The sequence below is a fragment of the Pungitius pungitius genome, unplaced genomic scaffold, assembly GCF_949316345.1.
Source record: "Pungitius pungitius unplaced genomic scaffold, fPunPun2.1 scaffold_24, whole genome shotgun sequence".
Lineage (NCBI taxonomy): Eukaryota > Metazoa > Chordata > Actinopteri > Perciformes > Gasterosteidae > Pungitius > Pungitius pungitius.
The window spans coordinates 1,142,949-1,160,859 of NW_026909886.1; the positions used below are offsets into that span (position 1 = coordinate 1,142,949).

Genomic DNA, 17,911 nt, shown 5'->3' on the forward strand with positions numbered 1-17,911 from the left:
CTTCTCTCTCTGAAAGCCGCCCAGCGCCGTAGCTTGTACACCTACACAATTGTAAAAAGTTGATCACATTGTAGAAGAGATGCAATAGGAAGAAGATGAAAGGTGGCTTACGTCCATACCATCGTCAGGCCATTTGAGGTGGCGGGGACTGCAATGGCCATCCACCGATTGGCTGGGACTCCTGGGCGGGTCTTCTCTAGTCCATCCAATTTTCGCCATAGGATGTCACAGCCTTCTTTGCATACCCTTATTTAACCCACACAAAGATGCCAACGGCAGGCGTGACATAATTTTTTGACGCATTATAAAGGATTAGGAAAAAGATAAAAAGCAGCTTACGGCCATACCTCTCTGGTTCCGCCCGATCTCGTCTGATCTCGGAAGCTAAGCAGAGCAGGGCCTGGTTAGTACCTGGATGGAAGACCGCCTGGGAATCCCAGGTGCCGTAAGCTTTTTCACTTCTCTCTGAAAGCTGCAGAGCGCCGCAGATTGTACACCTACAAATTACAAAAAGTATATCACATTGTTGAAGAGATGCATGTTTATTGTTGTTTTAACGTTGGATATGAAAGGCATTTAGACAATATTATCAAACATGATTCCGTTTCATGGTTGCTAAATTAGTGTTGATCAACATTTAACAATTGGCATACTTTTGTTTGTAATTTAGCCGTTGAAATACAGGTGCTAACCAAACATGTTAGATTTACCAGTGAAGAAAAGTAAAGTTCCCTTTAGGTTTTAGGAACCTCTCTTGCCAATGCTAAGAACTGCTTCAATTTTAGAAAAAGAAACTTCTGATTATCTTTGACACGTTTTAAAGGATTAGGAAAAAGATGAAAAGCAGCTTACGGCCATACCTCTCTGGTTCCGCCCGATCTCGTCTGATCTCGGAAGCTAAGCAGAGCAGGGCCTGGTTAGTACCTGGATGGAAGACCGCCTGGGAATCCCAGGTGCCGTAAGCTTTTTCACTTCTCTCTCTGAAAGCCGCCCAGCGCCGTAGCTTGTACACCTACACAATTGTAAAAAGTTGATCACATTGTAGAAGAGATGCAATAGGAAGAAGATGAAAGGTGGCTTACGTCCATACCATCGTCAGGCCATTTGAGGTGGCGGGGACTGCAATGGCCATCCACCGATTGGCTGGGACTCCTGGGCGGGTCTTCTCTAGTCCATCCAATTTTCGCCATAGGATGTCACAGCCTTCTTTGCATACCCTTATTTAACCCACACAAAGATGCCAACGGCAGGCGTGACATAATTTTTTGACGCATTATAAAGGATTAGGAAAAAGATAAAAAGCAGCTTACGGCCATACCTCTCTGGTTCCGCCCGATCTCGTCTGATCTCGGAAGCTAAGCAGACCAGGGCCTGGTTAGTACCTGGATGGAAGACCGCCTGGGAATCCCAGGTGCCGTAAGCTTTTTCACTTCTCTCTGAAAGCTGCAGAGCGCCGCAGATTGTACACCTACAAATTACAAAAAGTATATCACATTGTTGAAGAGATGCATGTTTATTGTTGTTTTAACGTTGGATATGAAAGGCATTTAGACAATATTATCCAAAATGATTCCGTTTCATGATTGCTAAATTAGTGTTGATCAACATTTACGATTGGCATACTATTGTTTGTAATTTAGCCGTTGAAATACAGGTGCTAACCCAACATGTTAGAATTGCCAGTGAAGAAAAGTAAAGTTACCTTCAGGCTTTAGGAACCTCTCTTGCCAATGCTAAGAACTGCTTCAATTTTAGAAAAAGAAACTTCTGATTATCTTTGACACGTTTTAAAGGATTAGGAAAAAGATGAAAAGCAGCTTACGGCCATACCTCTCTGGTTCCGCCCGATCTCGTCTGATCTCGGAAGCTAAGCAGAGCAGGGCCTGGTTAGTACCTGGATGGAAGACCGCCTGGGAATCCCAGGTGCCGTAAGCTTTTTCACTTCTCTCTCTGAAAGCCGCCCAGCGCCGTAGCTTGTACACCTACACAATTGTAAAAAGTTGATCACATTGTAGAAGAGATGCAATAGGAAGAAGATGAAAGGTGGCTTACGTCCATACCATCGTCAGGCCATTTGAGGTGGCGGGGACTGCAATGGCCATCCACCGATTGGCTGGGACTCCTGGGCGGGTCTTCTCTAGTCCATCCAATTTTCGGCATGGGATGTCACAGCCTTCTTTGCATACCCTTATTTAACCCACACAAAGATGCCAACGGCAGGCGTGTCATAATTCATTGACGCATTATAAAGGATTAGGAAAAAGATAAAAAGCAGCTTACGGCCATACCTCTCTGGTTCCGCCCGATCTCGTCTGATCTCGGAAGCTAAGCAGAGCAGGGCCTGGTTAGTACCTGGATGGAAGACCGCCTGGGAATCCTAGGTGCCGTAAGCTTTTTCACTTCTCTCTCCGAAAGCCGCCGAGCGCCGCAGATTGTACACCTACAAATTACAAAAAGAATATCACATTGTTGAAGAGATGCATGTTTAGTGTTGTTTTAACGTTGGATATGAAAGGAAATTAGACAATATTATCCAAAATGATTCCGTTTCATGATTGCTAAATTAGTGTTGATCAACATTTACGATTGGCATACTATTGTTTGTAATTTAGCCGTTGATATACAGGTGCTAACCCAACATGTTAGAATTGCCAGTGAAGAAAAGTAAAGTTACCTTCAGGCTTTAGGAACCTCTCTTGCCAATGCTAAGAACTGCTTCAATTTTAGAAAAAGAAACTTCTGATTATCTTTGACACGTTTTAAAGGATTAGGAAAAAGATGAAAAGCAGCTTACGGCCATACCTCTCTGGTTCCGCCCGATCTCGTCTGATCTCGGAAGCTAAGCAGAGCAGGGCCTGGTTAGTACCTGGATGGAAGACCGCCTGGGAATCCCAGGTGCCGTAAGCTTTTTCACTTCTCTCTCTGAAAGCCGCCCAGCGCCGTAAATTGTACACCTGCACAATTGTAAAAAAAAATTCACATTGTAGAAGAGATGCAATAGGAAGAAGATGAAAGGTGGCTTACGTCCATACTATCGTCAGGCCATTTGAGGTGGCGGGGACTGCAATGGCCATTCACCGATTGGCTGGGACCCCTGGGCGGGTCTTCTCTAGTCCATCCAATTTTCGGCATGGGATGTCACAGCCTTCTTTGCATACCCTTATTTAACCCACACAAAGATGCCAACGGCAGGCGTGTCATAATTCATTGACGCATTATAAAGGATTAGGAAAAAGATAAAAAGCAGCTTACGGCCATACCTCTCTGGTTCCGCCCGATCTCGTCTGATCTCGGAAGCTAAGCAGAGCAGGGCCTGGTTAGTACCTGGATGGAAGACCGCCTGGGAATCCCAGGTGCCGTAAGCTTTTTCACTTCTCTCTCTGAAAGCCGCCCAGCTCCGTAGATTGTACACCTACACAATTGTAAAAAAAAATGTCACATTGTAGAAGAGATGCAATAGGAAGAAGATGAAAGGTGGCTTACGTCCATACCATCGTCAGGCCATTTGAGGTGGCGGGGACTGCAATGGCCATTCACCGATTGGCTGGGACCCCTGGGCGGGTCTTCTCTAGTCCATCCAATTTTCGGCATGGGATGTCACAGCCTTCTTTGCATACCCTTATTTAACCCACACAAAGATGCCAACGGCAGGCGTGTCATAATTCATTGACGCATTATAAAGGATTAGGAAAAAGATAAAAAGCAGCTTACGGCCATACCTCTCTGGTTCCGCCCGATCTCGTCTGATCTCGGAAGCTAAGCAGTGCAGGGCCTGGTTAGTACCTGGATGGAAGACCGCCTGGGAATCCCAGGTGCCGTAAGCTTTTTCACTTCTCTCTCCGAAAGCCGCCCAGCGCCGCAGATTGTACACCTACAAATTACAAAAAGAATATCACATTGTTGAAGAGATGCATGTTTAGTGTTGTTTTAACGTTGGATATGAAAGGAAATTAGACAATATTATCCAAAATGATTCCGTTTCATGATTGCTAAATTAGTGTTGATCAACATTTACGATTGGCATACTATTGTTTGTAATTTAGCCGTTGAAATACAGGTGCTAACCCAACATGTTAGAATTGCCAGTGAAGAAAAGTAAAGTTACCTTCAGGCTTTAGGAACCTCTCTTGCCAATGCTAAGAACTGCTTCAATTTTAGAAAAAGAAACTTCTGATTATCTTTGACACGTTTTAAAGGATTAGGAAAAAGATGAAAAGCAGCTTACGGCCATACCTCTCTGGTTCCGCCCGATCTCGTCTGATCTCGGAAGCTAAGCAGAGCAGGGCCTGGTTAGTACCTGGATGGAAGACCGCCTGGGAATCCCAGGTGCCGTAAGCTTTTTCACTTCTCTCTCTGAAAGCCGCCCAGCGCCGTAAATTGTACACCTGCACAATTGTAAAAAAAAATTCACATTGTAGAAGAGATGCAATAGGAAGAAGATGAAAGGTGGCTTACGTCCATACTATCGTCAGGCCATTTGAGGTGGCGGGGACTGCAATGGCCATTCACCGATTGGCTGGGACCCCTGGGCGGGTCTTCTCTAGTCCATCCAATTTTCGGCATGGGATGTCACAGCCTTCTTTGCATACCCTTATTTAACCCACACAAAGATGCCAACGGCAGGCGTGTCATAATTCATTGACGCATTATAAAGGATTAGGAAAAAGATAAAAAGCAGCTTACGGCCATACCTCTCTGGTTCCGCCCGATCTCGTCTGATCTCGGAAGCTAAGCAGAGCAGGGCCTGGTTAGTACCTGGATGGAAGACCGCCTGGGAATCCCAGGTGCCGTAAGCTTTTTCACTTCTCTCTCTGAAAGCCGCCCAGCTCCGTAGATTGTACACCTACACAATTGTAAAAAAAAATGTCACATTGTAGAAGAGATGCAATAGGAAGAAGATGAAAGGTGGCTTACGTCCATACCATCGTCAGGCCATTTGAGGTGGCGGGGACTGCAATGGCCATTCACCGATTGGCTGGGACCCCTGGGCGGGTCTTCTCTAGTCCATCCAATTTTCGGCATGGGATGTCACAGCCTTCTTTGCATACCCTTATTTAACCCACACAAAGATGCCAACGGCAGGCGTGTCATAATTCATTGACGCATTATAAAGGATTAGGAAAAAGATAAAAAGCAGCTTACGGCCATACCTCTCTGGTTCCGCCCGATCTCGTCTGATCTCGGAAGCTAAGCAGTGCAGGGCCTGGTTAGTACCTGGATGGAAGACCGCCTGGGAATCCTAGGTGCCGTAAGCTTTTTCACTTCTCTCTCCGAAAGCCGCCGAGCGCCGCAGATTGTACACCTACAAATTACAAAAAGAATATCACATTGTTGAAGAGATGCATGTTTAGTGTTGTTTTAACGTTGGATATGAAAGGAAATTAGACAATATTATCCAAAATGATTCCGTTTCATGATTGCTAAATTAGTGTTGATCAACATTTACGATTGGCATACTATTGTTTGTAATTTAGCCGTTGAAATACAGGTGCTAACCCAACATGTTAGAATTGCCAGTGAAGAAAAGTAAAGTTACCTTCAGGCTTTAGGAACCTCTCTTGCCAATGCTAAGAACTGCTTCAATTTTAGAAAAAGAAACTTCTGATTATCTTTGACACGTTTTAAAGGATTAGGAAAAAGATGAAAAGCAGCTTACGGCCATACCTCTCTGGTTCCGCCCGATCTCGTCTGATCTCGGAAGCTAAGCAGAGCAGGGCCTGGTTAGTACCTGGATGGAAGACCGCCTGGGAATCCCAGGTGCCGTAAGCTTTTTCACTTCTCTCTCTGAAAGCCGCCCAGCTCCGTAGATTGTACACCTACACAATTGTAAAAAAAAATGTCACATTGTAGAAGAGATGCAATAGGAAGAAGATGAAAGGTGGCTTACGTCCATACCATCGTCAGGCCATTTGAGGTGGCGGGGACTGCAATGGCCATTCACCGATTGGCTGGGACCCCTGGGCGGGTCTTCTCTAGTCCATCCAATTTTCGGCATGGGATGTCACAGCCTTCTTTGCATACCCTTATTTAACCCACACAAAGATGCCAACGGCAGGCGTGTCATAATTCATTGACGCATTATAAAGGATTAGGAAAAAGATAAAAAGCAGCTTACGGCCATACCTCTCTGGTTCCGCCCGATCTCGTCTGATCTCGGAAGCTAAGCAGTGCAGGGCCTGGTTAGTACATGGATGGAAGACCGCCTGGGAATCCCAGGTGCCGTAAGCTTTTTCACTTCTCTCTCCGAAAGCCGCCCAGCGCCGCAGATTGTACACCTACAAATTACAAAAAGAATATCACATTGTTGAAGAGATGCATGTTTAGTGTTGTTTTAACGTTGGATATGAAAGGAAATTAGACAATATTATCCAAAATGATTCCGTTTCATGATTGCTAAATTAGTGTTGATCAACATTTACGATTGGCATACTATTGTTTGTAATTTAGCCGTTGAAATACAGGTGCTAACCCAACATGTTAGAATTGCCAGTGAAGAAAAGTAAAGTTACCTTCAGGCTTTAGGAACCTCTCTTGCCAATGCTAAGAACTGCTTCAATTTTAGAAAAAGAAACTTCTGATTATCTTTGACACGTTTTAAAGGATTAGGAAAAAGATGAAAAGCAGCTTACGGCCATACCTCTCTGGTTCCGCCCGATCTCGTCTGATCTCGGAAGCTAAGCAGAGCAGGGCCTGGTTAGTACCTGGATGGAAGACCGCCTGGGAATCCCAGGTGCCGTAAGCTTTTTCACTTCTCTCTCTGAAAGCCGCCCAGCGCCGTAAATTGTACACCTGCACAATTGTAAAAAAAAATTCACATTGTAGAAGAGATGCAATAGGAAGAAGATGAAAGGTGGCTTACGTCCATACTATCGTCAGGCCATTTGAGGTGGCGGGGACTGCAATGGCCATTCACCGATTGGCTGGGACCCCTGGGCGGGTCTTCTCTAGTCCATCCAATTTTCGGCATGGGATGTCACAGCCTTCTTTGCATACCCTTATTTAACCCACACAAAGATGCCAACGGCAGGCGTGTCATAATTCATTGACGCATTATAAAGGATTAGGAAAAAGATAAAAAGCAGCTTACGGCCATACCTCTCTGGTTCCGCCCGATCTCGTCTGATCTCGGAAGCTAAGCAGAGCAGGGCCTGGTTAGTACCTGGATGGAAGACCGCCTGGGAATCCTAGGTGCCGTACGCTTTTTCACTTCTCTCTCCGAAAGCCGCCGAGCGCCGCAGATTGTACACCTACAAATTACAAAAAGAATATCACATTGTTGAAGAGATGCATGTTTAGTGTTGTTTTAACGTTGGATATGAAAGGAAATTAGACAATATTATCCAAAATGATTCCGTTTCATGATTGCTAAATTAGTGTTGATCAACATTTACGATTGGCATACTATTGTTTGTAATTTAGCCGTTGAAATACAGGTGCTAACCCAACATGTTAGAATTGCCAGTGAAGAAAAGTAAAGTTACCTTCAGGCTTTAGGAACCTCTCTTGCCAATGCTAAGAACTGCTTCAATTTTAGAAAAAGAAACTTCTGATTATCTTTGACACGTTTTAAAGGATTAGGAAAAAGATGAAAAGCAGCTTACGGCCATACCTCTCTGGTTCCGCCCGATCTCGTCTGATCTCGGAAGCTAAGCAGAGCAGGGCCTGGTTAGTACCTGGATGGAAGACCGCCTGGGAATCCCAGGTGCCGTAAGCTTTTTCACTTCTCTCTCTGAAAGCCGCCCAGCGCCGTAAATTGTACACCTGCACAATTGTAAAAAAAAATTCACATTGTAGAAGAGATGCAATAGGAAGAAGATGAAAGGTGGCTTACGTCCATACTATCGTCAGGCCATTTGAGGTGGCGGGGACTGCAATGGCCATTCACCGATTGGCTGGGACCCCTGGGCGGGTCTTCTCTAGTCCATCCAATTTTCGGCATGGGATGTCACAGCCTTCTTTGCATACCCTTATTTAACCCACACAAAGATGCCAACGGCAGGCGTGTCATAATTCATTGACGCATTATAAAGGATTAGGAAAAAGATAAAAAGCAGCTTACGGCCATACCTCTCTGGTTCCGCCCGATCTCGTCTGATCTCGGAAGCTAAGCAGAGCAGGGCCTGGTTAGTACCTGGATGGAAGACCGCCTGGGAATCCTAGGTGCCGTACGCTTTTTCACTTCTCTCTCCGAAAGCCGCCGAGCGCCGCAGATTGTACACCTACAAATTACAAAAAGAATATCACATTGTTGAAGAGATGCATGTTTAGTGTTGTTTTAACGTTGGATATGAAAGGAAATTAGACAATATTATCCAAAATGATTCCGTTTCATGATTGCTAAATTAGTGTTGATCAACATTTACGATTGGCATACTATTGTTTGTAATTTAGCCGTTGAAATACAGGTGCTAACCCAACATGTTAGAATTGCCAGTGAAGAAAAGTAAAGTTACCTTCAGGCTTTAGGAACCTCTCTTGCCAATGCTAAGAACTGCTTCAATTTTAGAAAAAGAAACTTCTGATTATCTTTGACACGTTTTAAAGGATTAGGAAAAAGATGAAAAGCAGCTTACGGCCATACCTCTCTGGTTCCGCCCGATCTCGTCTGATCTCGGAAGCTAAGCAGAGCAGGGCCTGGTTAGTACCTGGATGGAAGACCGCCTGGGAATCCCAGGTGCCGTAAGCTTTTTCACTTCTCTCTCTGAAAGCCGCCCAGCGCCGTAGCTTGTACACCTACACAATTGTAAAAAGTTGATCACATTGTAGAAGAGATGCAATAGGAAGAAGATGAAAGGTGGCTTACGTCCATACCATCGTCAGGCCATTTGAGGTGGCGGGGACTGCAATGGCCATCCACCGATTGGCTGGGACTCCTGGGCGGGTCTTCTCTAGTCCATCCAATTTTCGCCATAGGATGTCACAGCCTTCTTTGCATACCCTTATTTAACCCACACAAAGATGCCAACGGCAGGCGTGACATAATTTTTTGACGCATTATAAAGGATTAGGAAAAAGATAAAAAGCAGCTTACGGCCATACCTCTCTGGTTCCGCCCGATCTCGTCTGATCTCGGAAGCTAAGCAGAGCAGGGCCTGGTTAGTACCTGGATGGAAGACCGCCTGGGAATCCCAGGTGCCGTAAGCTTTTTCACTTCTCTCTGAAAGCTGCAGAGCGCCGCAGATTGTACACCTACAAATTACAAAAAGTATATCACATTGTTGAAGAGATGCATGTTTATTGTTGTTTTAACGTTGGATATGAAAGGCATTTAGACAATATTATCAAACATGATTCCGTTTCATGGTTGCTAAATTAGTGTTGATCAACATTTAACAATTGGCATACTTTTGTTTGTAATTTAGCCGTTGAAATACAGGTGCTAACCAAACATGTTAGATTTACCAGTGAAGAAAAGTAAAGTTCCCTTTAGGTTTTAGGAACCTCTCTTGCCAATGCTAAGAACTGCTTCAATTTTAGAAAAAGAAACTTCTGATTATCTTTGACACGTTTTAAAGGATTAGGAAAAAGATGAAAAGCAGCTTACGGCCATACCTCTCTGGTTCCGCCCGATCTCGTCTGATCTCGGAAGCTAAGCAGAGCAGGGCCTGGTTAGTACCTGGATGGAAGACCGCCTGGGAATCCCAGGTGCCGTAAGCTTTTTCACTTCTCTCTCTGAAAGCCGCCCAGCGCCGTAGCTTGTACACCTACACAATTGTAAAAAGTTGATCACATTGTAGAAGAGATGCAATAGGAAGAAGATGAAAGGTGGCTTACGTCCATACCATCGTCAGGCCATTTGAGGTGGCGGGGACTGCAATGGCCATCCACCGATTGGCTGGGACTCCTGGGCGGGTCTTCTCTAGTCCATCCAATTTTCGCCATAGGATGTCACAGCCTTCTTTGCATACCCTTATTTAACCCACACAAAGATGCCAACGGCAGGCGTGACATAATTTTTTGACGCATTATAAAGGATTAGGAAAAAGATAAAAAGCAGCTTACGGCCATACCTCTCTGGTTCCGCCCGATCTCGTCTGATCTCGGAAGCTAAGCAGACCAGGGCCTGGTTAGTACCTGGATGGAAGACCGCCTGGGAATCCCAGGTGCCGTAAGCTTTTTCACTTCTCTCTGAAAGCTGCAGAGCGCCGCAGATTGTACACCTACAAATTACAAAAAGTATATCACATTGTTGAAGAGATGCATGTTTATTGTTGTTTTAACGTTGGATATGAAAGGCATTTAGACAATATTATCCAAAATGATTCCGTTTCATGATTGCTAAATTAGTGTTGATCAACATTTACGATTGGCATACTATTGTTTGTAATTTAGCCGTTGAAATACAGGTGCTAACCCAACATGTTAGAATTGCCAGTGAAGAAAAGTAAAGTTACCTTCAGGCTTTAGGAACCTCTCTTGCCAATGCTAAGAACTGCTTCAATTTTAGAAAAAGAAACTTCTGATTATCTTTGACACGTTTTAAAGGATTAGGAAAAAGATGAAAAGCAGCTTACGGCCATACCTCTCTGGTTCCGCCCGATCTCGTCTGATCTCGGAAGCTAAGCAGAGCAGGGCCTGGTTAGTACCTGGATGGAAGACCGCCTGGGAATCCCAGGTGCCGTAAGCTTTTTCACTTCTCTCTCTGAAAGCCGCCCAGCGCCGTAGCTTGTACACCTACACAATTGTAAAAAGTTGATCACATTGTAGAAGAGATGCAATAGGAAGAAGATGAAAGGTGGCTTACGTCCATACCATCGTCAGGCCATTTGAGGTGGCGGGGACTGCAATGGCCATCCACCGATTGGCTGGGACTCCTGGGCGGGTCTTCTCTAGTCCATCCAATTTTCGCCATAGGATGTCACAGCCTTCTTTGCATACCCTTATTTAACCCACACAAAGATGCCAACGGCAGGCGTGACATAATTTTTTGACGCATTATAAAGGATTAGGAAAAAGATAAAAAGCAGCTTACGGCCATACCTCTCTGGTTCCGCCCGATCTCGTCTGATCTCGGAAGCTAAGCAGACCAGGGCCTGGTTAGTACCTGGATGGAAGACCGCCTGGGAATCCCAGGTGCCGTAAGCTTTTTCACTTCTCTCTGAAAGCTGCAGAGCGCCGCAGATTGTACACCTACAAATTACAAAAAGTATATCACATTGTTGAAGAGATGCATGTTTATTGTTGTTTTAACGTTGGATATGAAAGGCATTTAGACAATATTATCCAAAATGATTCCGTTTCATGATTGCTAAATTAGTGTTGATCAACATTTACGATTGGCATACTATTGTTTGTAATTTAGCCGTTGAAATACAGGTGCTAACCCAACATGTTAGAATTGCCAGTGAAGAAAAGTAAAGTTACCTTCAGGCTTTAGGAACCTCTCTTGCCAATGCTAAGAACTGCTTCAATTTTAGAAAAAGAAACTTCTGATTATCTTTGACACGTTTTAAAGGATTAGGAAAAAGATGAAAAGCAGCTTACGGCCATACCTCTCTGGTTCCGCCCGATCTCGTCTGATCTCGGAAGCTAAGCAGAGCAGGGCCTGGTTAGTACCTGGATGGAAGACCGCCTGGGAATCCCAGGTGCCGTAAGCTTTTTCACTTCTCTCTCTGAAAGCCGCCCAGCGCCGTAGCTTGTACACCTACACAATTGTAAAAAGTTGATCACATTGTAGAAGAGATGCAATAGGAAGAAGATGAAAGGTGGCTTACGTCCATACCATCGTCAGGCCATTTGAGGTGGCGGGGACTGCAATGGCCATCCACCGATTGGCTGGGACTCCTGGGCGGGTCTTCTCTAGTCCATCCAATTTTCGGCATGGGATGTCACAGCCTTCTTTGCATACCCTTATTTAACCCACACAAAGATGCCAACGGCAGGCGTGTCATAATTCATTGACGCATTATAAAGGATTAGGAAAAAGATAAAAAGCAGCTTACGGCCATACCTCTCTGGTTCCGCCCGATCTCGTCTGATCTCGGAAGCTAAGCAGAGCAGGGCCTGGTTAGTACCTGGATGGAAGACCGCCTGGGAATCCTAGGTGCCGTAAGCTTTTTCACTTCTCTCTCCGAAAGCCGCCGAGCGCCGCAGATTGTACACCTACAAATTACAAAAAGAATATCACATTGTTGAAGAGATGCATGTTTAGTGTTGTTTTAACGTTGGATATGAAAGGAAATTAGACAATATTATCCAAAATGATTCCGTTTCATGATTGCTAAATTAGTGTTGATCAACATTTACGATTGGCATACTATTGTTTGTAATTTAGCCGTTGATATACAGGTGCTAACCCAACATGTTAGAATTGCCAGTGAAGAAAAGTAAAGTTACCTTCAGGCTTTAGGAACCTCTCTTGCCAATGCTAAGAACTGCTTCAATTTTAGAAAAAGAAACTTCTGATTATCTTTGACACGTTTTAAAGGATTAGGAAAAAGATGAAAAGCAGCTTACGGCCATACCTCTCTGGTTCCGCCCGATCTCGTCTGATCTCGGAAGCTAAGCAGAGCAGGGCCTGGTTAGTACCTGGATGGAAGACCGCCTGGGAATCCCAGGTGCCGTAAGCTTTTTCACTTCTCTCTCTGAAAGCCGCCCAGCGCCGTAAATTGTACACCTGCACAATTGTAAAAAAAAATTCACATTGTAGAAGAGATGCAATAGGAAGAAGATGAAAGGTGGCTTACGTCCATACTATCGTCAGGCCATTTGAGGTGGCGGGGACTGCAATGGCCATTCACCGATTGGCTGGGACCCCTGGGCGGGTCTTCTCTAGTCCATCCAATTTTCGGCATGGGATGTCACAGCCTTCTTTGCATACCCTTATTTAACCCACACAAAGATGCCAACGGCAGGCGTGTCATAATTCATTGACGCATTATAAAGGATTAGGAAAAAGATAAAAAGCAGCTTACGGCCATACCTCTCTGGTTCCGCCCGATCTCGTCTGATCTCGGAAGCTAAGCAGAGCAGGGCCTGGTTAGTACCTGGATGGAAGACCGCCTGGGAATCCCAGGTGCCGTAAGCTTTTTCACTTCTCTCTCTGAAAGCCGCCCAGCTCCGTAGATTGTACACCTACACAATTGTAAAAAAAAATGTCACATTGTAGAAGAGATGCAATAGGAAGAAGATGAAAGGTGGCTTACGTCCATACCATCGTCAGGCCATTTGAGGTGGCGGGGACTGCAATGGCCATTCACCGATTGGCTGGGACCCCTGGGCGGGTCTTCTCTAGTCCATCCAATTTTCGGCATGGGATGTCACAGCCTTCTTTGCATACCCTTATTTAACCCACACAAAGATGCCAACGGCAGGCGTGTCATAATTCATTGACGCATTATAAAGGATTAGGAAAAAGATAAAAAGCAGCTTACGGCCATACCTCTCTGGTTCCGCCCGATCTCGTCTGATCTCGGAAGCTAAGCAGTGCAGGGCCTGGTTAGTACCTGGATGGAAGACCGCCTGGGAATCCCAGGTGCCGTAAGCTTTTTCACTTCTCTCTCCGAAAGCCGCCCAGCGCCGCAGATTGTACACCTACAAATTACAAAAAGAATATCACATTGTTGAAGAGATGCATGTTTAGTGTTGTTTTAACGTTGGATATGAAAGGAAATTAGACAATATTATCCAAAATGATTCCGTTTCATGATTGCTAAATTAGTGTTGATCAACATTTACGATTGGCATACTATTGTTTGTAATTTAGCCGTTGAAATACAGGTGCTAACCCAACATGTTAGAATTGCCAGTGAAGAAAAGTAAAGTTACCTTCAGGCTTTAGGAACCTCTCTTGCCAATGCTAAGAACTGCTTCAATTTTAGAAAAAGAAACTTCTGATTATCTTTGACACGTTTTAAAGGATTAGGAAAAAGATGAAAAGCAGCTTACGGCCATACCTCTCTGGTTCCGCCCGATCTCGTCTGATCTCGGAAGCTAAGCAGAGCAGGGCCTGGTTAGTACCTGGATGGAAGACCGCCTGGGAATCCCAGGTGCCGTAAGCTTTTTCACTTCTCTCTCTGAAAGCCGCCCAGCGCCGTAAATTGTACACCTGCACAATTGTAAAAAAAAATTCACATTGTAGAAGAGATGCAATAGGAAGAAGATGAAAGGTGGCTTACGTCCATACTATCGTCAGGCCATTTGAGGTGGCGGGGACTGCAATGGCCATTCACCGATTGGCTGGGACCCCTGGGCGGGTCTTCTCTAGTCCATCCAATTTTCGGCATGGGATGTCACAGCCTTCTTTGCATACCCTTATTTAACCCACACAAAGATGCCAACGGCAGGCGTGTCATAATTCATTGACGCATTATAAAGGATTAGGAAAAAGATAAAAAGCAGCTTACGGCCATACCTCTCTGGTTCCGCCCGATCTCGTCTGATCTCGGAAGCTAAGCAGAGCAGGGCCTGGTTAGTACCTGGATGGAAGACCGCCTGGGAATCCCAGGTGCCGTAAGCTTTTTCACTTCTCTCTCTGAAAGCCGCCCAGCTCCGTAGATTGTACACCTACACAATTGTAAAAAAAAATGTCACATTGTAGAAGAGATGCAATAGGAAGAAGATGAAAGGTGGCTTACGTCCATACCATCGTCAGGCCATTTGAGGTGGCGGGGACTGCAATGGCCATTCACCGATTGGCTGGGACCCCTGGGCGGGTCTTCTCTAGTCCATCCAATTTTCGGCATGGGATGTCACAGCCTTCTTTGCATACCCTTATTTAACCCACACAAAGATGCCAACGGCAGGCGTGTCATAATTCATTGACGCATTATAAAGGATTAGGAAAAAGATAAAAAGCAGCTTACGGCCATACCTCTCTGGTTCCGCCCGATCTCGTCTGATCTCGGAAGCTAAGCAGTGCAGGGCCTGGTTAGTACCTGGATGGAAGACCGCCTGGGAATCCTAGGTGCCGTAAGCTTTTTCACTTCTCTCTCCGAAAGCCGCCGAGCGCCGCAGATTGTACACCTACAAATTACAAAAAGAATATCACATTGTTGAAGAGATGCATGTTTAGTGTTGTTTTAACGTTGGATATGAAAGGAAATTAGACAATATTATCCAAAATGATTCCGTTTCATGATTGCTAAATTAGTGTTGATCAACATTTACGATTGGCATACTATTGTTTGTAATTTAGCCGTTGAAATACAGGTGCTAACCCAACATGTTAGAATTGCCAGTGAAGAAAAGTAAAGTTACCTTCAGGCTTTAGGAACCTCTCTTGCCAATGCTAAGAACTGCTTCAATTTTAGAAAAAGAAACTTCTGATTATCTTTGACACGTTTTAAAGGATTAGGAAAAAGATGAAAAGCAGCTTACGGCCATACATCTCTGGTTCCGCCCGATCTCGTCTGATCTCGGAAGCTAAGCAGAGCAGGGCCTGGTTAGTACCTGGATGGAAGACCGCCTGGGAATCCCAGGTGCCGTAAGCTTTTTCACTTCTCTCTCTGAAAGCCGCCCAGCTCCGTAGATTGTACACCTACACAATTGTAAAAAAAAATGTCACATTGTAGAAGAGATGCAATAGGAAGAAGATGAAAGGTGGCTTACGTCCATACCATCGTCAGGCCATTTGAGGTGGCGGGGACTGCAATGGCCATTCACCGATTGGCTGGGACCCCTGGGCGGGTCTTCTCTAGTCCATCCAATTTTCGGCATGGGATGTCACAGCCTTCTTTGCATACCCTTATTTAACCCACACAAAGATGCCAACGGCAGGCGTGTCATAATTCATTGACGCATTATAAAGGATTAGGAAAAAGATAAAAAGCAGCTTACGGCCATACCTCTCTGGTTCCGCCCGATCTCGTCTGATCTCGGAAGCTAAGCAGTGCAGGGCCTGGTTAGTACATGGATGGAAGACCGCCTGGGAATCCCAGGTGCCGTAAGCTTTTTCACTTCTCTCTCCGAAAGCCGCCCAGCGCCGCAGATTGTACACCTACAAATTACAAAAAGAATATCACATTGTTGAAGAGATGCATGTTTAGTGTTGTTTTAACGTTGGATATGAAAGGAAATTAGACAATATTATCCAAAATGATTCCGTTTCATGATTGCTAAATTAGTGTTGATCAACATTTACGATTGGCATACTATTGTTTGTAATTTAGCCGTTGAAATACAGGTGCTAACCCAACATGTTAGAATTGCCAGTGAAGAAAAGTAAAGTTACCTTCAGGCTTTAGGAACCTCTCTTGCCAATGCTAAGAACTGCTTCAATTTTAGAAAAAGAAACTTCTGATTATCTTTGACACGTTTTAAAGGATTAGGAAAAAGATGAAAAGCAGCTTACGGCCATACCTCTCTGGTTCCGCCCGATCTCGTCTGATCTCGGAAGCTAAGCAGAGCAGGGCCTGGTTAGTACCTGGATGGAAGACCGCCTGGGAATCCCAGGTGCCGTAAGCTTTTTCACTTCTCTCTCTGAAAGCCGCCCAGCGCCGTAAATTGTACACCTGCACAATTGTAAAAAAAAATTCACATTGTAGAAGAGATGCAATAGGAAGAAGATGAAAGGTGGCTTACGTCCATACTATCGTCAGGCCATTTGAGGTGGCGGGGACTGCAATGGCCATTCACCGATTGGCTGGGACCCCTGGGCGGGTCTTCTCTAGTCCATCCAATTTTCGGCATGGGATGTCACAGCCTTCTTTGCATACCCTTATTTAACCCACACAAAGATGCCAACGGCAGGCGTGTCATAATTCATTGACGCATTATAAAGGATTAGGAAAAAGATAAAAAGCAGCTTACGGCCATACCTCTCTGGTTCCGCCCGATCTCGTCTGATCTCGGAAGCTAAGCAGAGCAGGGCCTGGTTAGTACCTGGATGGAAGACCGCCTGGGAATCCTAGGTGCCGTACGCTTTTTCACTTCTCTCTCCGAAAGCCGCCGAGCGCCGCAGATTGTACACCTACAAATTACAAAAAGAATATCACATTGTTGAAGAGATGCATGTTTAGTGTTGTTTTAACGTTGGATATGAAAGGAAATTAGACAATATTATCCAAAATGATTCCGTTTCATGATTGCTAAATTAGTGTTGATCAACATTTACGATTGGCATACTATTGTTTGTAATTTAGCCGTTGAAATACAGGTGCTAACCCAACATGTTAGAATTGCCAGTGAAGAAAAGTAAAGTTACCTTCAGGCTTTAGGAACCTCTCTTGCCAATGCTAAGAACTGCTTCAATTTTAGAAAAAGAAACTTCTGATTATCTTTGACACGTTTTAAAGGATTAGGAAAAAGATGAAAAGCAGCTTACGGCCATACCTCTCTGGTTCCGCCCGATCTCGTCTGATCTCGGAAGCTAAGCAGAGCAGGGCCTGGTTAGTACCTGGATGGAAGACCGCCTGGGAATCCCAGGTGCCGTAAGCTTTTTCACTTCTCTCTCTGAAAGCCGCCCAGCGCCGTAAATTGTACACCTGCACAATTGTAAAAAAAAATTCACATTGTAGAAGAGATGCAATAGGAAGAAGATGAAAGGTGGCTTACGTCCATACTATCGTCAGGCCATTTGAGGTGGCGGGGACTGCAATGGCCATTCACCGATTGGCTGGGACCCCTGGGCGGGTCTTCTCTAGTCCATCCAATTTTCGCCATAGGATGTCACAGCCTTCTTTGCATACCCTTATTTAACCCACACAAAGATGCCAACGGCAGGCGTGACATAATTTTTTGACGCATTATAAAGGATTAGGAAAAAGATAAAAAGCAGCTTACGGCCATACCTCTCTGGTTCCGCCCGATCTCGTCTGATCTCGGAAGCTAAGCAGAGCAGGGCCTGGTTAGTACCTGGATGGAAGACCGCCTGGGAATCCCAGGTGCCGTAAGCTTTTTCACTTCTCTCTGAAAGCTGCAGAGCGCCGCAGATTGTACACCTACAAATTACAAAAAGTATATCACATTGTTG

At 44.9% G+C, this 17,911-nt stretch overlaps 37 non-coding genes across 37 annotated transcripts; all 37 read left to right on the forward strand.

Annotated features, from left to right (window-relative positions):
• The first annotated feature begins 333 nt into the window (after positions 1-333).
• On the forward strand, positions 334-452 carry LOC134118391 (5S ribosomal RNA). Its single transcript, XR_009949949.1, has one exon. It is a non-coding gene; the product is annotated as a 5S ribosomal RNA (ribosomal RNA).
• A 394-nt stretch (positions 453-846) lies between these two features.
• LOC134118392 (5S ribosomal RNA) lies at positions 847-965 on the forward strand. Its single transcript, XR_009949950.1, has one exon. It is a non-coding gene; the product is annotated as a 5S ribosomal RNA (ribosomal RNA).
• Positions 966-1,304: 339 nt separating this feature from the next.
• On the forward strand, positions 1,305-1,423 carry LOC134118992 (5S ribosomal RNA). Its single transcript, XR_009950553.1, has one exon. It is a non-coding gene; the product is annotated as a 5S ribosomal RNA (ribosomal RNA).
• Positions 1,424-1,816: 393 nt separating this feature from the next.
• Positions 1,817-1,935, forward strand: LOC134118393 (5S ribosomal RNA). The gene has a single exon (XR_009949951.1). It is a non-coding gene; the product is annotated as a 5S ribosomal RNA (ribosomal RNA).
• Positions 1,936-2,274: 339 nt separating this feature from the next.
• Positions 2,275-2,393, forward strand: LOC134118738 (5S ribosomal RNA). Its single transcript, XR_009950299.1, has one exon. It is a non-coding gene; the product is annotated as a 5S ribosomal RNA (ribosomal RNA).
• Positions 2,394-2,788: 395 nt separating this feature from the next.
• LOC134118394 (5S ribosomal RNA) lies at positions 2,789-2,907 on the forward strand. Its single transcript, XR_009949952.1, has one exon. It is a non-coding gene; the product is annotated as a 5S ribosomal RNA (ribosomal RNA).
• A 339-nt stretch (positions 2,908-3,246) lies between these two features.
• On the forward strand, positions 3,247-3,365 carry LOC134118395 (5S ribosomal RNA). Its single transcript, XR_009949953.1, has one exon. It is a non-coding gene; the product is annotated as a 5S ribosomal RNA (ribosomal RNA).
• A 340-nt stretch (positions 3,366-3,705) lies between these two features.
• LOC134118677 (5S ribosomal RNA) lies at positions 3,706-3,824 on the forward strand. Its single transcript, XR_009950238.1, has one exon. It is a non-coding gene; the product is annotated as a 5S ribosomal RNA (ribosomal RNA).
• A 395-nt stretch (positions 3,825-4,219) lies between these two features.
• Positions 4,220-4,338, forward strand: LOC134118396 (5S ribosomal RNA). The gene has a single exon (XR_009949954.1). It is a non-coding gene; the product is annotated as a 5S ribosomal RNA (ribosomal RNA).
• Positions 4,339-4,677: 339 nt separating this feature from the next.
• LOC134118397 (5S ribosomal RNA) lies at positions 4,678-4,796 on the forward strand. The gene has a single exon (XR_009949955.1). It is a non-coding gene; the product is annotated as a 5S ribosomal RNA (ribosomal RNA).
• Positions 4,797-5,136: 340 nt separating this feature from the next.
• Positions 5,137-5,255, forward strand: LOC134119056 (5S ribosomal RNA). The gene has a single exon (XR_009950617.1). It is a non-coding gene; the product is annotated as a 5S ribosomal RNA (ribosomal RNA).
• A 395-nt stretch (positions 5,256-5,650) lies between these two features.
• On the forward strand, positions 5,651-5,769 carry LOC134118398 (5S ribosomal RNA). Its single transcript, XR_009949956.1, has one exon. It is a non-coding gene; the product is annotated as a 5S ribosomal RNA (ribosomal RNA).
• A 340-nt stretch (positions 5,770-6,109) lies between these two features.
• Positions 6,110-6,228, forward strand: LOC134119081 (5S ribosomal RNA). Its single transcript, XR_009950642.1, has one exon. It is a non-coding gene; the product is annotated as a 5S ribosomal RNA (ribosomal RNA).
• Positions 6,229-6,623: 395 nt separating this feature from the next.
• Positions 6,624-6,742, forward strand: LOC134118399 (5S ribosomal RNA). Its single transcript, XR_009949957.1, has one exon. It is a non-coding gene; the product is annotated as a 5S ribosomal RNA (ribosomal RNA).
• A 339-nt stretch (positions 6,743-7,081) lies between these two features.
• On the forward strand, positions 7,082-7,200 carry LOC134119128 (5S ribosomal RNA). Its single transcript, XR_009950690.1, has one exon. It is a non-coding gene; the product is annotated as a 5S ribosomal RNA (ribosomal RNA).
• A 395-nt stretch (positions 7,201-7,595) lies between these two features.
• LOC134118400 (5S ribosomal RNA) lies at positions 7,596-7,714 on the forward strand. Its single transcript, XR_009949958.1, has one exon. It is a non-coding gene; the product is annotated as a 5S ribosomal RNA (ribosomal RNA).
• Positions 7,715-8,053: 339 nt separating this feature from the next.
• Positions 8,054-8,172, forward strand: LOC134119129 (5S ribosomal RNA). Its single transcript, XR_009950691.1, has one exon. It is a non-coding gene; the product is annotated as a 5S ribosomal RNA (ribosomal RNA).
• A 395-nt stretch (positions 8,173-8,567) lies between these two features.
• LOC134118402 (5S ribosomal RNA) lies at positions 8,568-8,686 on the forward strand. Its single transcript, XR_009949960.1, has one exon. It is a non-coding gene; the product is annotated as a 5S ribosomal RNA (ribosomal RNA).
• A 339-nt stretch (positions 8,687-9,025) lies between these two features.
• Positions 9,026-9,144, forward strand: LOC134118403 (5S ribosomal RNA). The gene has a single exon (XR_009949961.1). It is a non-coding gene; the product is annotated as a 5S ribosomal RNA (ribosomal RNA).
• Positions 9,145-9,538: 394 nt separating this feature from the next.
• Positions 9,539-9,657, forward strand: LOC134118404 (5S ribosomal RNA). Its single transcript, XR_009949962.1, has one exon. It is a non-coding gene; the product is annotated as a 5S ribosomal RNA (ribosomal RNA).
• Positions 9,658-9,996: 339 nt separating this feature from the next.
• LOC134118993 (5S ribosomal RNA) lies at positions 9,997-10,115 on the forward strand. The gene has a single exon (XR_009950554.1). It is a non-coding gene; the product is annotated as a 5S ribosomal RNA (ribosomal RNA).
• Positions 10,116-10,508: 393 nt separating this feature from the next.
• LOC134118405 (5S ribosomal RNA) lies at positions 10,509-10,627 on the forward strand. Its single transcript, XR_009949963.1, has one exon. It is a non-coding gene; the product is annotated as a 5S ribosomal RNA (ribosomal RNA).
• A 339-nt stretch (positions 10,628-10,966) lies between these two features.
• On the forward strand, positions 10,967-11,085 carry LOC134118995 (5S ribosomal RNA). Its single transcript, XR_009950556.1, has one exon. It is a non-coding gene; the product is annotated as a 5S ribosomal RNA (ribosomal RNA).
• Positions 11,086-11,478: 393 nt separating this feature from the next.
• On the forward strand, positions 11,479-11,597 carry LOC134118406 (5S ribosomal RNA). The gene has a single exon (XR_009949964.1). It is a non-coding gene; the product is annotated as a 5S ribosomal RNA (ribosomal RNA).
• Positions 11,598-11,936: 339 nt separating this feature from the next.
• Positions 11,937-12,055, forward strand: LOC134118739 (5S ribosomal RNA). Its single transcript, XR_009950300.1, has one exon. It is a non-coding gene; the product is annotated as a 5S ribosomal RNA (ribosomal RNA).
• Positions 12,056-12,450: 395 nt separating this feature from the next.
• On the forward strand, positions 12,451-12,569 carry LOC134118407 (5S ribosomal RNA). Its single transcript, XR_009949965.1, has one exon. It is a non-coding gene; the product is annotated as a 5S ribosomal RNA (ribosomal RNA).
• A 339-nt stretch (positions 12,570-12,908) lies between these two features.
• On the forward strand, positions 12,909-13,027 carry LOC134118408 (5S ribosomal RNA). The gene has a single exon (XR_009949966.1). It is a non-coding gene; the product is annotated as a 5S ribosomal RNA (ribosomal RNA).
• Positions 13,028-13,367: 340 nt separating this feature from the next.
• LOC134118678 (5S ribosomal RNA) lies at positions 13,368-13,486 on the forward strand. Its single transcript, XR_009950239.1, has one exon. It is a non-coding gene; the product is annotated as a 5S ribosomal RNA (ribosomal RNA).
• A 395-nt stretch (positions 13,487-13,881) lies between these two features.
• Positions 13,882-14,000, forward strand: LOC134118409 (5S ribosomal RNA). The gene has a single exon (XR_009949967.1). It is a non-coding gene; the product is annotated as a 5S ribosomal RNA (ribosomal RNA).
• Positions 14,001-14,339: 339 nt separating this feature from the next.
• On the forward strand, positions 14,340-14,458 carry LOC134118410 (5S ribosomal RNA). The gene has a single exon (XR_009949968.1). It is a non-coding gene; the product is annotated as a 5S ribosomal RNA (ribosomal RNA).
• A 340-nt stretch (positions 14,459-14,798) lies between these two features.
• On the forward strand, positions 14,799-14,917 carry LOC134119057 (5S ribosomal RNA). Its single transcript, XR_009950618.1, has one exon. It is a non-coding gene; the product is annotated as a 5S ribosomal RNA (ribosomal RNA).
• Positions 14,918-15,312: 395 nt separating this feature from the next.
• LOC134119108 (5S ribosomal RNA) lies at positions 15,313-15,431 on the forward strand. The gene has a single exon (XR_009950670.1). It is a non-coding gene; the product is annotated as a 5S ribosomal RNA (ribosomal RNA).
• Positions 15,432-15,771: 340 nt separating this feature from the next.
• On the forward strand, positions 15,772-15,890 carry LOC134119082 (5S ribosomal RNA). The gene has a single exon (XR_009950643.1). It is a non-coding gene; the product is annotated as a 5S ribosomal RNA (ribosomal RNA).
• A 395-nt stretch (positions 15,891-16,285) lies between these two features.
• Positions 16,286-16,404, forward strand: LOC134118411 (5S ribosomal RNA). Its single transcript, XR_009949969.1, has one exon. It is a non-coding gene; the product is annotated as a 5S ribosomal RNA (ribosomal RNA).
• A 339-nt stretch (positions 16,405-16,743) lies between these two features.
• Positions 16,744-16,862, forward strand: LOC134119130 (5S ribosomal RNA). The gene has a single exon (XR_009950692.1). It is a non-coding gene; the product is annotated as a 5S ribosomal RNA (ribosomal RNA).
• Positions 16,863-17,257: 395 nt separating this feature from the next.
• On the forward strand, positions 17,258-17,376 carry LOC134118413 (5S ribosomal RNA). Its single transcript, XR_009949971.1, has one exon. It is a non-coding gene; the product is annotated as a 5S ribosomal RNA (ribosomal RNA).
• A 339-nt stretch (positions 17,377-17,715) lies between these two features.
• LOC134118414 (5S ribosomal RNA) lies at positions 17,716-17,834 on the forward strand. Its single transcript, XR_009949972.1, has one exon. It is a non-coding gene; the product is annotated as a 5S ribosomal RNA (ribosomal RNA).
• The last annotated feature ends 77 nt before the right edge of the window (positions 17,835-17,911 follow it).